We start from the raw sequence: 19250 nt of genomic DNA on the forward strand, positions 1-19250 counted from the left end.
ACACAATTGAGATTTTTTCAGTGATAAAATCTGCATATTTGTATTTCAAACAATGTAGCTAAAACTTGATGTAAATTCCTCCTTTTTTTCCTTTTTTGGCTTAATGAATATCATTTATTCAGTATGAAATCTTTATACTATATGTTCCACGTGTTAAGAATAAATGTACATTAAATCTTAAAAAAAAGAACCAACCCATAACTGACCCTCCAGTGGGTTTGCAGAGGCAGTTAATTGTATGGGAGGAGACTGTCCATCCTTCTCCCGTGGAGCGGCTGGTGGCCTTGAACCATGTGCCTTTGGGATTGCAGTGCAGCTTCTTGCCACTTAGGCCATCAGAGATGACTAATATATGAATATCTAGTGATCTAATGGTAAGCAGTTGTGCTACGAACTGAAAAGCACGAAACTCGAATCTACCAGGTCCTCTGAGAGAGAAAGATGGGTGTTCTCCTCTCATGGATTTACAGCTTCTGAAAACCTGCTGGAGGGTCAGCTATGAGTGGGTTCCAACTTGAAGGCACATTACAGCATATATCTATCTATAGTATATTTTATATATATATGTTAAGCAAATTATCAGAAATCGAACCTTTTTACTTTACTGACAAAATACCCAAATATATATATAATCAAACTCAATTCTTCATGTAAGCCAGACGTGTAAGCCAGAGGGGAACAACCCCGTTGACTTTCCTAAGGTGGTATATCTTTATGAATTCAGGCTGCCATTTCTTTATCCTGCTAAATCACTGGTGGGTTTGAACCAACAACTTTATAGAAAGCAGTTGAATGCGTAACCTCTGTGCCACCAAGGTTCATCTCATCTGCTTTAGAGAAGGCAAATTATGGACCTCATATTGTCCATCTTTGGCCATTGAAACTCTAACTGGAGCAGTATGTGGGGCAGTGGCCTATGTGTAGTGCACAAGGCCAAACTCTGAAGTCTGAGTGATTTGAGATTGAATCTTGATGTTCTTACTAACTAGTTTTGTGACTTTAGGCAAGTTACCTATATAGGTTTAACTTTCTCATTTGGAAAATGAGGTAATATATATCTTTATTCCTCTGGGTAGTTGGGGAAGTTTAAATGACAGAAGACTAAGAAAATCATCACCTGTCTTATAGCAGCCCAAATGCTGTGAAGTTGAGCCTACTGCACCGCAACCTCCAGTTTCAGAACAGAACTGTGCTCTGTAGAGTTTTCAAAGGCTAGATTTTCAGAAGTTGCTCAATATGACTCAAGATGCCACTGGGTAGACTTGAACCATCAACCTTTCAGATAATAACCTAGTGTATTTCTTATTTCCACCACTCAAGAACTCTGTCATATAATAAGAACTCAATATATGTGCATATTATTAACTGAAAAATATCACCAGAGGCCATTCTATATTTTACTCTTTTGTAGTCAGATGAATAGCATTCTTCTGATCTTTACCTTTCCTGTTAATTCTTGTCTTCGTAAGGTTTTTGCTTGTTTCTTTTTTCATTTTGACTTAAAGCAAAATTAAACACTGACCAATTCAACAATTTTACATGTATAATTTAGTGACATTGTATTCATCATACTATACAGTCTTTTGATGTTTTTGTTGATTTCCAATTAATGGTGACTCAATACATAAAGGCATCATACCATTGTGGTCTATAAAGTTTACATTAGCTGATGTTCAAGAAGTAGATAGGCAGACGTTTCTTCTGCATGTCTTTCTGAATCTGAAAGCTCCATTGAAACCTGTTCAGTATCATATGCGATAAACCTCTAATGACAGATGGTAGTGGCTGCACTAATCAAACCAGCATTACTTGCATGGAAGGTGAGACTTCTGCCACTAAACCAGCTCTATCCTTTTCCAGATTTCATAGACTTGTCTATAATTTAGAGTTTGAAGAAATCTTTTATGCCAAGGTAGATGAGTGGTGTCTCTGTCTTAGACACTGAAGGATACATATTTATTGAGGGCTTTCGCCATTCTAGGCTAAACAGTGGAGGATATGAAGATGACCAAGGCTCCCTCATAGTCTTAAGGGGGAGCAATAACAGATAAAGTAGGGACAGCCATGCTAGAGGAATTTTATTTACAAGGACTGATTCTGTCTGGGGCAGGAGCATGCCTATCCTTGAAGTATTTTCCTTTTTGTAGGATGAGCTTCTTAATTTGGGACTTAAAAGAAATGGGTGGGAGTGATCCAGGAAGGATGAAATTCCTTTCAGAGATAACAAACAGCAAGAGGAAGAATGTGGGATGAAGAGATAGGGAAGCAATGTCATGGAATCTTAAGGAGGAGCAGTTAGATGTTAGTTCAGTGTTGTTGGATCCTAGAATAATAGGACAAGGAGTTGTGTTGTAGGAGGTAGAAGAGCTTGGGAAAGTCTTAAAATATGCCATAGTTAAGAGTGTTGGACTTGTGTGGCTCTAGAAACAGGGCACCACAATATCCGAGTTACTATAAATGGATTATTGTGGTAGTGCTGCTCAGGGAGGATTTAAGGGAGTCAAGCCTGGAGGCAGGTGTATCAGATATGAGGCTGTTACAGTAGTAAAGGCAAGAATTAGCAAAGGCCTGAATCATTACAATGCCAGGAGGGATGGAGATAGACATATGAGATACTGAGATCCAGTAATGTTACAGCTTGTCTGAGTGGCACAGAGCCCTTGCCTGCTTCCCTCCTGTGCTGAAAGTTAACGTTTATTAATCAGAGCTTTTTTCTATATTCACATTGAGGAAACAGAACAGCAGGTTTCCTACTTGCTTAGATCTACTGGCATTCCTTCTGTTGAACTGTTTTAGCAGTGTGGGAAAGGGTGAGTCACAGAAAAGGAAGGAACTACATTTAGAATCCATTATAAACACTTGTGGGTGTGGTGATGTGTGTGTTCTCCTAAGACCAATTAAGTGTCTTATTTAATGTAATCAAGACACTTCTTAATTTTTTGTGGTTCTAACCTTTGATATAAACTTCCCTGTGGCTGCTCAGCATTTACGATATTCTTTGAAGTGTATCATCGGAAAGAAGGATGAAATCCTATTTTGTAGTATTTATGTGATGTGTGTGTGTGTGTGTGTGTGTGTGTATATATATATATATATATATATATATATATATATATGATAAACTAATTTTTTAAAACAAGTAGGGTCACTATAAGTTGCCTGCGACTCGACGGCACTTAACAACAACAACAAATTCCTAACCATATGATATTGTTATTAGGTGCCATCCAGTTGAATATAACTCATGGCAACACTGTAAACAACAGATGAAAATCTTGCCCTATCCTATACTGTCCTTACAATCTCTACCATGTGCAAGCTCATTGTTGCATTCAGTGTGTTAATCTGTCCTAAGGGTCTTCCTTTCTTTAACTAACCTTCTACTGTTCCCAAAATGATATACTTAGCAGTCCATGAGATAGTACTTTTCATGAACACTATACTTCAAAGTACAATAACTATCCATGTTCTTTTGTTCATAGGGTTTTCAAAGGCCTGTATTTCAGAAGGATATGGCCAATTCTCCTTCCTACTTACTTAGTCTTTATCTGGGAGCTCTCCTAAAACTTGTTCACCATGGGTGACTCTTTTGGCATTTGACACATTGGTGGCACAGCTTTCAACATCACAGCACCCACAAGTTACCTCAAGACAGCAAACTGACAAGTGTTGAACTAAATAGAACAGTAATCTCATTTGATTGACGTCCAATCTGGGCTCTACTTCTAATACAATAACTGTATTCCTCTGTTGTCAGGATTTTCAGAAGCCCACTATTTCAGAAGTGAAAGCTCAGTTCTGCTAGTCCATCCTCATCAGATGGACTGCATGGGAATCTGATTGTCTATATTTGTCGAAGGTGTTAGAGAAGCTCAATATCAGCAGGCAAAGCAAGCCAGGTGCTGACCATGGAATAGATCATCAATTATTCATGTGCAAATTCAAACTGAAGCTGAAGAAAATGAAAATGAGCCCATGAGCCCCATCACACCTGAATTTAAAAATCATCTTAAGAGAAGGTTTGAAGCATTGAACGCCAGTGATTGAAGACCAGATGAGTTTTATTATGACATCATGGGTATCATCCATGAAGAGAGCCAAAGGTCATACCAAAATGTATGTCAGAAGAGACCCTGAAAATAATACCAGAGTGTCAGAGAAGCCAAAACAAAGAGAAGAGAGGTTGAAGAAAAAGAGCTGAGTAAAAGACTTCAAAGGGTTGTGTGAGAGACAAAGCAAACACAATGTGCTGTTAGCTGGGATTGGAGAATAAAAGGAGAGGAACTCACTAGGCATTTCTCAAGCTAAAAGGATGGAAAACCAAATTCAAGCCTTCAGTTGCAATTCTTGGAGATGAATAGGCAAAATCTTGACTGATCCAGGAAGCATCAAAAGAAGTAGTGGTAATACACAGAGTCATTGTACCAAAAAAGAATTGGCCAACACTATATATTTCTGGAAGTACTATATGATCAAGAGCCAATGGTAATGAAGGAAGAAGTTCAAGCTGCAGTGAAAGCATTGGCAAAATATAAGCTTCCAGGAATCAGAGAGATACCAACTGATATGTTTTAAATGATATATGCAGCCCTGTATATGCTCACCAGTCTATGCCAGGAAATTTGGAGGGTAGCTACTTGGCCAACTCACTGAAAGAGATCCATAATTGTTCCCATTCCCAAGAAAGATGATCCAACAGAATGTAGAAATTATCAAACAATGTAATTAATATTACATGCAAGCAAAATACTGCAGAAGATCATTCAAAACCAGAACAGTACTTTGACAGAGAACTTCCAGACAATTCTTAGAAGAGGCTCTAGCACCAGAGATATCATTGTTGATATCAGATGGATTCTAGCTGAAAACAAGGAATATCAGAACAATGTCTATTTGTGCTTTTTCCTATGCAAAAGCATTTGACTGTGTAGATGTTAACAAATTATGGTTAACATTGAGAAGAATGGGGATACCCGAACACTTAATTGTGCTCATACAGAATCTTTACCTAGACCAAGAGCTGTTTTCTGAACAGAGCAAGGGAACACTGTTGTTAAATACCGTCGAGTTGTTTGCCACTTATAGCAACCCTGTACACAAACAGCTCTGAACCCTGCTGTATCCTGAGCCAAACTCATTGTCTCTTACACACCCACTGACATTACCCTGGTCACTGAGTCAATCCATCTCATCTAGAGTCTTCCTCTCTTGCACTGTCCCTCCACACTCCCAAGTATGATGTCTCACTCCAAGGACTGGTACCTCCTTGCAACATGCCCAAAGTATGTTAGATGGAGATTCAGAACACTGCATGGTCTGAAATCAGGAAGGGTGTGTGACAGGGTCATATCATTTCTCTGTACCTATTTAATCTGCATGCTGAGAAATAATTCATGAATAACTCTATGAAGAAGAGGGTGGCATCAGGATTGGAGGAAGATAATCTTTATTCAGATGACACAACCTAGCTTGCTAAAAGTGAGGGAAACTTGAAGCACTTAATGCAGAAAACCAAAGACTATAGCCTTCAATATAGATTGTATCTCAGCATTAGGAAAACAAAAATTATCACCACTGGACCAATAGGCAACATCATGATAAATGGAGAAAAGATTGAAGTTGTTAATGATTTCATTTTACTTGGATCCAAAATCAGTACACTTGGTACCAGCAATCAGGAGACTGATAATGTCTCTCCTGAGATATACTGCACTTGGAAAGTGTACAGTCAGGGACCTTTCTGAACTATTGTGATGTCAGATTGAGGACTGAGGTGTGCCTGATTCAGGCCATGATCTTTTTAATCACCTGTTATGCATTTGAGAGCAGGTGACAAAGAAGATGGACAATGAAAGAAGAATTGATGCCTCTGGATGGTGGTGTTGGAGAAGAGTATGGAATATCCCATGGACTGCCAAAGGGCATACAGATATATCTTGGAGCAAGTACAGCTAGAATGCTCCTTAGAGTCAGGGAGCTCTCCAGATTACTGAGATAAAATAATGTCAGTTTGAAGACTAAGGTGCCTCTGATCAGGCAATGGTCTTTTCAGTCATTTGCTATGCATTTGAAAGCTGGATAGTGAATAAGGTTGACAGAAGCAGAATTGATGCCTTTTAGTTGAAGTGTTGGAGAAGAATTCTGAATATATCCCATGACTGCTAATACAACAAACAGATCTGTTTTGGAGAAATTACAACCAGAGTTTTTCTTGAAGGCAAGGGTGGCAAAGCTTTGTCCCTCATACTTTGGGCATGTTGCTAGACTAAGCTATTCTTTGGAGAAAGATAGCAATCTTGGAAAGGTAGCAGGTCAGCAAAAGGAAGAAGACTGTCATCAAGATAGATTGATACTGCAGCATTGGGCCCAAGTGTGCCAGATATGATGAGAATTACATAGGATAAGACGGTTCAGACCTGTTGTAAATAGGGTTGTTATGACTCACATTCAACTCAATGGCATCTTACTACAACAGTGGTATAAAGATTACTATCATCCATAGGGACTTGCACTCCTGACCCAGAAGAGTAACTTCTCTGGTAATTCAAATCCATTTGCAACTCTGAGGCAGAAAGATGCAATATCTTTCCATGTTCTTTTTCTCTTAAAAACCCAGTGGAGGATTAACTCTGAGTTCATTCTGACTTAATGGCAGTGAGTTTTTAAAGAAAGATTATAAGTAAAATTTTCAAATTAAATGTTTAGATTTAAGGATTAATTTAGTCTTGTACATCTGTAAACATATTATATATTGTAGAATCATTTACTAAAAAAAAAACCCCAGAGAGCTCTGGGGGCTTAATGGAAGTTGCACTGCTAACCCAAAGGCAGGCAGTTTGAATCCACCAGTTGCCCTGAGGAAGAAAGATGACAATCTCCTCTCGTACTTTTTATAGCCTCTGAACATCCACTGGAGGATCAGATAGGAGTTGAATTAGACTTGTTGGCAGTGAGTTTGTTTTTGAGTTTTAACCCAAAATTTGTTTATACTTAAAGGAGTAGGACCAAGTTGTTTCTTTGCCATAGTAGTAGTTCTTAGCCAAGAGCAGTTTTGGTTCCTAAAAAACACTTGGCTGTGTTTGGAGATTTTTTGTTGTCATAGCTGAGGGGGCGCTAATGGCATCTAGTAGATAGAGGCCAGGGTACTGCTAAACATCTGACAGTCCCGTCAACAAGAATTTGTTGGCCCAAAATGTCAGTAGTAGTAAAGTAGAGAAACTATGTTTTTGAAGATTCATATGATAGTATAGTTTAACCCATCCTTTGCATTTTGGGTTTCCCCCCCCCCCATCTTAAATAAAAGAACTTTTTGAGATAAGTGCCCTAGTAATACTATGTGATATATTGATTATAAAATTGACCTCAATCCTTCATCTTTTCCTGAATCTATAATAATAACCCTTTGCAATGTGTCTGCCTTTGTGCCTGCTTTTGAGTCTGAGTTGGATTTGTGACTGATTTTTGGATAATAGAATGTGCTGAGAGTTAATGTTGAGCCCTGATTTCAAAAGTTCTTTCATGCTTCTTTTCTCTCTTGCAAACAAGCTCATGCTAGCCTGGCTAGCCTGTTTGGCTCTGTTGTCCCAACTGAGAGCTAGGCATTAAACAGACCTTAGAAGGATCATTCTAGACTAGCTAGCCCCCACCCAGTTTACCACTGGACTACAGTAGCATGCATAAATCTGACTGAGGTTATTGAGCCTGACCCAGCCTAGGAGACTGCCCACTTGACCCGTCGACTCATGAATCATAATAAATGCATAGTAAATCCATAGGGCGGTGCTCTCCTAACCAAAAAGTGGCCCCTTTCTGGTTTGAGTCTACCAGCAGGTCTTAGGAAGAAAGACAGGCAGTCTCTTCCTGTGTGATTTGAGTCTCTGAAAACCTTCTGGAGGATCAGCCAGGAGTTTGAGTTTAAGCTTTGGAGTTCTAGGGAGTGCTGGTGGCATAATACAGAGCAACAGGCTGTGGGTCTCTCTGACCATTCAAACCTACTAGCTGCTCCAAGGGAGGAAAATGGGGAGTCTCCTGCTGTTGTGATTTACAGTCTCAGAAACCTGGCAGAAGGTCACTGTGAAACAGAACTGACTCAATGGCAGCGAGTTGGTTTTTTTCCTTTTTTAGTTTTAGCTAACTATATTTTGGTTTTGCAACAATAAGTAACTGATATATTATGATACTTTTTTTTTTAAGTGTTAAGCTTTTCTTTCTCTCCTAATTAGTGGCACAAGTAGAGTTATTTAGTTTCTGTACTGTTAGTACTAACACTAGGACTGCTAGGAAAACAAACAGATTTCCTCCTGGAAAGGGTTAAACTGGGTGGCTCCTTGGAGGCAAGGATTCTGAGGCTCCGTCTAACATACTTTGGACATGTTGTGAGGAGAGACCGACCCTTGGAGACGGACATCATGCTTGGGAGGGTGGAGGGACAGCACAGGAGGGGAAGGCCCTCTATGATATGAGGTGGATTGATTCAGTGATTGGGATAATCGGATGGGAGTGTCAGAGACAGTGTGATTGGCACAGAACAGAGCAGAGTTTAGGGCTGTTGTACCATAGGGTCGCTATGAGTCGCAGGCGACTGGACGGCACATACCAACAACAACAACAATTGTTACTGTGTGCTGTGGAGTGGTTTCTGACTCATGGCCACCCTGTGAGGCAAAGCAGAACTGCCACAGAGAGTTTCCCAGGCGGAATCTTTATGGGAGCTCACCAGCACGCCTTTGCTTTTGCTGTTATCTGGTGGGTTCATATTGCTGACCTTTCAGTTAGCCGCTGGGTTCTCAGTCATTCTACCACTGGAGTTCAGTTTGCCGTAGAGGAAATAACATGCTAAAAGGCCTTGAATGGAATTGTAATTGTAGCCTCTTATTTTAAAAATAGAAGAAGCCACTAAGATTGCAAGAAGTGGGGGGGAGAGGGCAAAGAGATTAAATCAGTGAATTGAGACCATGTAGATTATCATGGGTGAAGATTTTGCTTTCTGTTAAATCCTAATCTAAAAATCAAGATCCATTTTTAATTTTCAGAATATACTCCAAATTAATATTTTCATTATATATTTGTTGCAAGAATGCTAACTACTTGAAGATTTTTAGCAAAGGAAGACTATGATTTGATTTGTGTTTTAATATAATCTGATTGCTCTGTGGAGAATAAATGGTAGAGGAGGCAAGGCTGGAAGCAGGGAAACCAATTAGTAGCTTCTGTTAGTAGTCCAGGCTACAGAGAGAGACCAGAAGGGAAAAACTCCAAACCTGCAACAGTTTTTGCTACTGATGAGTAAAATTAATTTTATTTTAAGCTTTTCTTTTTTTTAAAAAACCCAGACTTTATTTTGTGCTTTCTGATAGATTTTGACTTTAGAAATAATGTACTTCTAGGACTGTTTAAATATGCATCCTTCTTCTACAACTAATGAAAAACCCAGCAGAGGTGTGGGAAGGAAATAACAAAAACTGTGAGATTACTTGTCCCAGTATTATTGGAAAAGTTGAGTACACACATTATTTGTAGGAATGAGCCTCAAGATACGGTTTGACTTCTGTTTAAGTACTGATGTTTTTACTTGCTGGGTACTTTTTTTTTTTATAAAGTAAAATTCTTTTATTTTAGCTAAGAGACCTGTAACTGAGGTACAAAAGATATATATACCTTAAAAAAAATCTAGATGTTTTGAACAAAATATTAATTTTGCTTAAATACACAAACCAAATAGATTAACTGTTAAAGTATGTTAAATATAGAAAAACACTAAAATTAGAAGTGGAGTACAATTTCTTACATAGATTATAACATGAAATCTTAAGATTTTGTCCTCAAGTAATAGCAGTTATTTTCATGTATATATTTTTACCCCCTGGATGAAATATATCATTCTTCTTAAACTGTCTAAAGATTAATGGTTCCCACATAAGGTGCTCCACATTGAACAAAACCCATAGCTGTCAACCAGACTCTGACTCCTAGTGATTCTGTAGGGAAGACTAGAATTCCTCTTAGGACTTTGAAGTCCATAAATCTTTACAGAAGGAGTCTACTTTATCTTTCTTTCAAGGAGTGGTTGTTGGGTTCAAACCACCAGCCTTTTCATTAGCAGCTAAATTCTTTTAACACTGTGCTACCAGGCCATCCTTGCCTGGACAACATTCAAAAGGAACAGTTAATTACCTCAAATTCTCTGAACCAATAACAGCTTCCTATTCAGACTGCAATTTCAGACACAGCACAAATTTTAAAGCATCACATAGGACTCGATATTAAATAATTTTATACTTTATTAATATTAAAAATTAATAATACAGTTGATATGAAATACCCACATATCTTTTACAATATACCTAAGTCTATCACTAGTATCTCAGACATGTGAGAACTAGAGAGCTGAATGAACTCTAAGTTACACACAGTGTTTATTCCTGCCGTTAGCAAAGGTCATGAGCTAAAGTTCCTGTCATCATCAGCCATGAGGTTATGATCCTGAGCATTTATTTATTATGATTAAGATAATTACCTCAATATAAATAACTATCATCTTACTCAGAAGATGATAATACAGAAAGCATTGCTTGAAAACATGTGGAATGCTTCAGTAGTATTTCACACCAAGTGTTTAGCAAAATGCAGTTTGTAGAATAAACAAATAAAACACCTATTACTGTTAAGTTGATTCTGACTCATGGTGTTGTTGCTGTTAGGTGCTGTTGCGCCAACTATAACTCATCGGGGCTGTAACACATATGAACAACAGATCTGAACCTTGTCTATCCGGCACCAGCCTCCTGCTCCTTATGCTCAGTGGGTTGGAACCCACTATGACAGTTACTGTGTCAGTCCATCTCATTGAGGCGCTTCTGCTCTTTCTGACCTACACTTTCACCAAAGCAGTATATTTTTCCTAAGGACTGGCTTCTCCAGAGAACATGCCCAAAGTATGTGAAACAAAGTTTCACCAGCTCTGCCTCTGAGGAGCACCCTGGTTGCACTTCTTCCAAGACAGATTTGTTAATTCTTTGGGCAGTCTGTGGGATATTCAGTGCTTATTGCCAGCACCACAATTCAAAGGAACTGGTTCTTTGCCCTTCTTTATTCATTGTCTAACTTTCAGAGCATAGGAAGCAATTGAAAATACTATGGCTTGGATCAGGTACACCTTAGTCTTTAAATGATATCTTTGCTCTTTAGCACTTTAGAGAAATCCTTGACAGCAGTTTTTCCCAATGCAACATGTCTTTTGATTTGTTGACTGTTGCTACCATGGATTTATGCTCATGGACAATAAATTGTTTTCAGATATTATTGAATATCTCCAATACATTGAAAATAATTAAAACAGCATTGGTAGTACAAGGGTTAAATTCTTGGCTATTAACTAATAGGGAAAGCACTCTGAGGGAGAAAGCCTGGCAGTCTGTTCCCATATGATAACAGCCTAGAAACACTGTAGGCTCAACAGAACCACTAGCACATCTCGTGGATAACCTCAATCTAAACCTCAGACCTGCACTTACTTGTTAGCTGTGCGCTGTGGTGAGGATTCCGTACATAGCAGTCATAGATCTAGAATAGATCTGTCGCTTATTAGACTGTAGCAAGTTGTATTGCTAACCAAAAGGCTGTGCATCTCTGGCAGTTTGAATCCATCAATAGTTCCAAGGGAGGAAAATGGACACTCTCTTCATGTTTCCTTTTACAGCTTTGAAAACATGACACAAAACATTACAGACCCCTGATGGAAAGGTCATTGTGAGTCGGAACCAACTCAACAGCAGAGAGTTTGCTTTCAGTCCTAATCATTGTAGGAGTGTATCAGCTGGTGCTTTCTCCTACCAAAATGTCAGTGGTTTTGAAATGTGTTTTGCATAAAAGATATCAACCAGGAAAATATTAGTACTTCATTGACTATGCAAAGGCCTTTGACTGTGTGGATCACAACAAGTTGTGGCTGACTCTGAGAAGAATGGGAATCCCAGAACATTTGATTGTGAGCAAGGAGACACTGCATGGTAAGTTAACAGTTTTAGTTTGCTTGGCTCTACAGTCAACACTCTTGGTACCAACAGCCAGGAAATCAAGAGACGAATTGCATTGGGAAAGTCAGCTGTCAGTGACCTCTCCAGAGTACTGAAGAGCAGTGATGTCAGACTGGAGACTAAGGTGCGCCTGATCTGGGCTATAGTCTTCGCAATTGCATGCTATGCATTGGAGAGCTGGATAGTGACTAGGGATGATAGAAAGAGAATTGATGCCTTTGAGGAGTGGTGCTGGAGAAGAGTGTCGAATATACCATGGACTGCTAGGAGAACAAACAGGTTTGTCTTAGAGAGGGTGAAGCCGGGCTGCTCCTTGGAGTCAAGGATTCTTAAGCATTGTCTGACATACTTGGGCATGTTGCAAGGAGGGACCAGTCCTTGGAAGAAGAACATCACGTTTGGGAGAGTGGAGCGACAGCACAGGAGAGGAAGACCCTTGATGAGATGTATCGATTCAGTGATTGAAGTAGTGGGAATAGATGTGTTGAAAACAATGAGGTTGGCATAGGATAGAGCAGGGTTTAGGGCTCTTGTACATAGGGTCGCTTTGAGTCACAAGCTTTGTAATTCTGTACTTATTATATTATCCTAAAATTTTATAATTAGTTAATTATTGAAATAACCAACATAATAAAACAAAATCATTTTTTATCACTCCCTTAAAAGATCTTATTTCCAAAAACGAAGTGGGAGGCATATCACTCCTTGATTTCAAAACTTACGGTTGAGTCAGAATTGACCCATAGCTAACCTTCCAGTGGTTTTACAGAGGCAGTTAATTGCATAGGAGGAGATTGCCTGTCCTTTTCCTGCAGAGCAGCTTGATGGATTCCAACTGCGTGCCTTCTGGTTGCAGCACAGCTTTTTGCCAGTAGGCCACCAGAGCTTCTTCAAACACAGTTATAATAACCAAAACAACATGTTACTAATACAATGACAGGCACATAGACCAATGGAAAAGAATCGAGAACCCAGAATAGATATCCATTTATGGAACACTCAGGAGCAACTATTAAAAAAAATACAACATAATTTGGGATAAACTGGAGATCATACACTAAGGGAACTCAGTCTCATAAGGTCAAATTCTTAAGGCCATTATTGTAAAAATATAAGGATAACTAGTAAAATGTATATGAGGTTCAAGGGGGGGAAAGAGTGGGAGCAGAGTGTGAGGATGAGCCAGGGGAAATCACGGGATCACAAAATTTGATGGGTGGACCCTCGGAGAGGGTAAAGGACATGGGAAAGATCCAGCGGGAATCTAAAAAGACAAGGTAATGTGGGTATAGTTCAATGATGATTAATTTTACAATAATGATTGTAAGAAACACAATGTGAATGAAGGATAGTGTGAAACACAATGTATGGCAATTATGTACGTACACAATATAAAAGTAAAGGCTTAAAAAGTAGAATTTATTGTTGTTGTTGCTGTTGATTGCCTTCCAGTTGAGCACGACTCATAGCAACCCTGTGAACAAAAGGCCTGAAGCCTTTCTATACCTATCAACATTTATCAAAGGTCACAGAGTTTCTGGAGTCATGTTGTTTGGGAAGTGGATGCCACTCCTGTGGGAATTCCCGATTTTGCTAGGGAATTCTCTCTTGAACAAGAGAAGCAAACTTAGTGACATGCTGCTAGGAATGTGACCTTTTCAGAATTTTTAAGAATAGCAAGAAACATCACAGAATCACAAATCCATTAGAAAGAGTTTTACAGTCCTGAAGATAGAAGTTAGCAGCATGTTTTCATGATAACTTTAATATCTCATTATTTTGAATTAAATTATATTGAATTAAAAAATTAATATCTGACAATAATGATGTCGATAGAAGAGGATGCACAAAGAAAGAAACGGTTACCTACTTTGAAGCATGCGTCTTGAGAAATGTATCATGGTTGTTGTTGTTGTTGTGTACCAGGGAGTCGGAACAGCACAGTTTGTTACCGCTAGGCCATTTGTGGTTTTTTTTCCCCCCTTCTTCTTGGGAAAATAGAAATAGGTAAAATCAGAATTGTTGTTGTTGTGTACCATGGAATTGGAACCAACCCATAGCTGACCCTCCTACAGATTTACAGAGGCAGTTAATCACACAGGAGGAGATTGCCAGTCCTTCATCCACAGAGCAGCTGGTGGCCTTCAACCACGTGCCTTCGGCATTGTAGCGCAGCTCCTTGCAACATGGACATTGATTCTAACCAACAAATATGACAATTCAATAAAAATTCTAGATTTTGTGTGAGGTCTTTTAGGCAATTTTCAAAGCTCAGAGATTTCTGGGTACATGCATGCATGTTATCTATGTTACCTTTTTCACAAGTAAATGAATTTTAAGACTAAATGGACTAATTTCTGCTATCACATTTACCTCCTTGATGACACAAGAACCATAGTTAATTGTGCATCAAAATTTGATGGTGTGTTGGAGCCAGCTAATAATAGCATAAGAAATTTACAGGAATTTAGTTTGCTGCTTGTTAAACCATTGATATCTTGAAATCAGCTATTTACACCGTGAAAACTGATAGATGCTACAAATTAGGATCTTTTTTCCCAAGGACACTGTTTTTCCGCATACCTCTACAATACTTTCTCCCTCCACACTGTCACACTTCACCAACCTTTCAAGCTCTACTCCGGGCTTCCCCTTTGAGCCAGAACCAAGTCATAGTAATATACTTTGAAATAGTAAGAGCATGGTATATTTTCTATTTTCATATCATGATTTCTTTGTATAATAGCAAAGTAATAAAATAATTTTGTCCTTTAAAGAAATATGACTGTAGGAAATAGTAAAGCTCTGGAATTATTTGTTGTTGTTAGTTGCCTGTGACTCATAGTGACTCTATGTACAACAGCACTAAACCCTGCTTTATCTTGTGCCAATCTTACTGTCTTGACAAACCTACCTCATTACCCCAGTCACTGAATCAATCCATCTCATCAAGGGTTTTTCTCTCCTGTGCTGTCCTTCTACCCTCTCAAGCATGACGTCCCTTTCCAAGGACTTGTCCCTCTTAGCAACATGTCCAAAGTATGTCAGATGAAGCTACATAATTATAATAATATTATATAAAACTTGTCAAAATGTTTAAGTGAATAAAGCAAGTTGGAAGATAATCTCTTGGTATGATTTCAATTTTATTACTAGAGAGTTTTTTTTTTTTAAATTGGAAAAATTTTTGAAATAACCGCCTTTGTGCAACACTTGTCTGTCACTTTGCTGTACTGTGCTACTTTGGGAGTGCTGTGATGCTGAAAGCTGTGTCACCAGTGTGTCATATGCCAGAAGGTACACCCATAGTGGTGTTTTTGTTAAAACTTCCAGACTAAGACAAGCTAGGAAGAATGACTGGCCATCTTCTGAAAAAGCAATCCTCAGAAAATGTTTAAGTGGCTCAGGAATATGACATTTTCAAGTATATTCCTAGGTCACACTTTTTATGGATCATAATGAGTTATGACTAATATTGAGAAGAATGGGAATCTCAGAACACTTAATGTCCTCAAGAGAAACCTATACATAGAATAATAAGCCATTATCTGAACAGAACAAGGGAAAATGGCAAGGCTTAAAATCAGAAAAGAGGTGCTTTAGGGTTGTATCCTTTCAACATACTTAGTCTACATACTGAGAAAATAATTCACGAGGCTGAACTGTGTGAAAAAGAATGTGACATTAGGATTGGAGAAAGTCTTAGCAACAACTTGCATTAGACAGATGACACAACTGTGCTTGCAGACAGTGAAGATGACTGGAAACACAGTAGAAGATCAAAGACTACAGCCTTCAATGTGATTACATCTCAATATAAAAAAAAAAACCCAAATCCTTACCATTGGACCAATAGGCAACATGATGATAGATGGATAAAAGATTGATGTTGCCAAAGATTTAATTTTACATGCATCTACAGTCCATACCCATGGCAATAGCAGTCAAGAAATTGGGAAAATCTGTTTTCAGGAACCTCTTCAAAGTACTAAAGAGCAAGGATGTCAGTTTAAAGACTAAAGTGTACCTGATTAAAGCCATAGTCTTTTCAACTACTTCCTGTACTTCTGAAAATGACAGTCAACAAGGATGACAGCCTTTTAGTTGTGAATATCTCAGGGACTGCCAGAAGAACAAACATATCTGTTTTGGAGGAAGTGCAAGCTGGCTGCTCTAGGAGGTAAGGATTGTGAAGCTTCCTCTCGCATACTTTGGGCATGTTTTCATGAGGGGACAGTCCTTGGAAAAAGACATACTGGGAATGGTGGAGGGCCAGAAAAAGGGAAGACGACCCTCAATAAGATTGACACAGTGACTGTTACGATGAGCTCAAGGGTGTCAGGGATGGTGAGGATGGTTAAGATAGGGCAAGGTTCCGATCTGCTGTTCATTGGGTCAGTATGAGTTGTAGTCGACTCAGTATCTCCTAAGAACAACAACATTGTGTACGTGACCAAGGAATAGGAGTTTCTCAAGTATATTCTTGGGCCACACCTTCAAAAGACTGATTTAGAATATTTGGAGTGGCTTTTATTAATTGGCACTTTGAACAAACAGAAATACCAACTTATCTTGATGTAAATGATTTGCCTTGTACGCTCTGTGGAAATACTTAACATGTATTGCCAAAGATATGGGGGATACAGATACTAAAAGGGGCCCTACTACCTTCAAAGAACAACTCCTCCTTTTCTTTGTTTCCTGTTCAGTTTGAAAACTAGCATCTGAGATCACTAATCATGTTAGGTGTACATTCTAGGATAGTTTGAGAGTATTCAGCATTCTTAAACTTATTATTCTATGTTTCTTGATGTTTTAAACTTTGAGAACACTGCCATACTTATCTTCATTTTAGTCTACTGAAGCTTTCCACTGTGTGTCACTTACTTAGAGTTTTGCTCAAAGGTTCTCAGATGATCAAGACACTAGTGATATACTCAGGTATTGTGAGAGGTGTGGGGCATCTCAGGTTTATATAAATAGGTTGGCCAATATGAGCTTATCCAATTTGTGGACCGTGTAAATGAGATAGAAAGATATCTGAAAATAGAACCCATATTCAAGTTCTTAATTTGTATCTGTATAATAGAATTTCAAGTAACTTTTTTCTTTTGTGTATTTGTTAGACAAGAATTATTCTAAATTGTTATTATATAATAGGTGATGTCATAAAAAGGAATAACTTTATGGGATATTGTGTTTTGTTAGTTTTTTATGGTTTGGGAAATAGAAAATAATGTAGTGGTTATTCCTCCCCCTAAGAAAAAAGCCAGGGGAAACAAAGGAGATGTTTCCTTTTCAGTCTTTGTGCTCTCAATAATATTAAGTCTTTTTAAAAACCAAGCATGTGTTTTTCTTTTTTATCTTAAAAAGTTAAATTTAATCATGTATACCTTTCATACCTCAACCACTGCCTTAAAATGGAAGCGTTTTGGAGTTTGAAGTGGAAGCAAAGGAAGAATGTTCAAAGTCGATAGTGAGACTGGAAAAATACACAGGGACTGGAGTTAAACAGGGTACATGGCAGAGTGTTGGTGTTGGCAGGTACCTCCACATGTTCTCCTCTTGAGGCTCCCAGGGTAGAATGAGCTCCAGGGCTACCATCCAGCACCGGATTGTGTAGAGCTCAACTCTCTTCTGGGTCCCATTATTTGTTTTTGGTGAAGTTTCTTTTGTTTTATGCCTTTCTGATGTAATTGCTGTTATCTGCCATTGAGTTGATTCTGACTCAGTGATCCTGTGTGTGCGGGTCTTTCAAAGCTGTGAGCCTTCAGAAGTCTTATTTCTGAGAAAGTGACTTGACTGGATATTTTCTTCCTTGCAAGTAAAGCAGCCTGAACTGAACAATATTTGCTGTAGAAAATGCAGCAAATAGCAATAGTAAGGAAACACAATGCCTGTAATCCCATGGCTCACCACTAGTAGTCATAGCCCGCCTCTGTTAACACTGGTGATTTTCTCCCATTATTTTTCTGAGTGATTCTCTAGCTTGGATTAATATTTGCACACTTTTTTAATGTGCTGAGTGTGGTGATCTTATTTCAAGTTCAGAAGAAAATGAAAGTCAATTGAAATGAGACTAATTGGAGAAACTAGTGAATATTTTTAAAACTTTAATTTGAGAGTTTGTATTTTTTATGTAGTGAGAAAAATCGGTGCCATTTGTAATTCTTAGCAATTGTGTGCTGCTCAAAGTATTGTGTATCTGTAAAAACCTGAATTGAAAGTTATGTGAGGCGAGACCCACTTTCCTATTGCCATGGGAAGAAGGTCTTTTGTCACCTTGATAAACTCGCCCTGTGCTTGTAGAAGCAGGAATTCAATCTTGTTTGGATTCAAGAATGCTAAGTTACATGGAAAGTTCACCATTGTATTAAATGTCCTCTTATTAATGTACAATGAGAACTAAATAGCTGACTTGTAGGCTGGATACTTGTGTTCAGTCCTTCCCTACAGGGAAGAGAATTTATTAGGTACTCACTTGATAAAGGTAGAATCAAAACAAGAGGAATCAATGATAACATTCAGTTTTTAATGACTTGGTCTCCATTATCTTCCTCAGACAACTCCTGCTGCTTGTTGTTGTTATGTTGTTATGTGCCGTCTAGTGGATTGCGACTCATAGTGACCCTGTGTACAATAGCTCTAAACTCTGCTCTTTCCTGTGCCAATCTCACTTTCTCAGACACACTCATCCTGATTGCCCCAGTCACTGAATCAATCCATCTCCCAGAGGGCCTTCCCCTTCTGCGCCTGCCCTCCACCCTCCGAAGCATGATGTCCCTCTCCAAGGACCGATCCCTCCTTACAGCATGACCAAAATATGTCAGATGAAGCCTCAGAATTCTTGCCTCCGAGGAGCAGTCCAGTTTAACCCTCTCTAGGATGAATCTGTTTGTTTTCTTAGCAGTCCATGGCACCCTCAGCACTCTTCTCCAACACCAAAGCTCAAATGCATCAATTCTCCTTCTATCCTCCCTGGTCATTGTCCAGCTCTCTGACGCATAACAAGTGATTGCAAAGACCATGGCCTGTACCAGACACACCTTAGTGTCCAGAGACACACCGTTGCTCTTGAGTACTTTGGAGAGGTCCCCAAGAGCAGATTTTCCCATTGCAATACGTCTTTTAATTTCCTGGCTGCTTGTGCCAAGAGTGTTGACTGTGGAGCTAAGCAGACTAAAGCTGTGAACAATCTCAATCTCTTCACCATCC

At 38.8% G+C, this 19250-nt stretch overlaps 1 pseudogene; it reads right to left on the reverse strand.

Moving 5' to 3' along the window:
• The window catches only part of LOC102876599, a 48889-nt pseudogene that overhangs the window by 15353 nt on the left and 14286 nt on the right, over positions 1 to 19250 (reverse strand).

This window comes from Elephantulus edwardii, unplaced genomic scaffold (genome assembly GCF_000299155.1).
Source record: "Elephantulus edwardii isolate Elephantulus edwardi_28Jun2011 unplaced genomic scaffold, EleEdw1.0 scaffold00066, whole genome shotgun sequence".
NCBI lineage: Eukaryota > Metazoa > Chordata > Mammalia > Macroscelidea > Macroscelididae > Elephantulus > Elephantulus edwardii.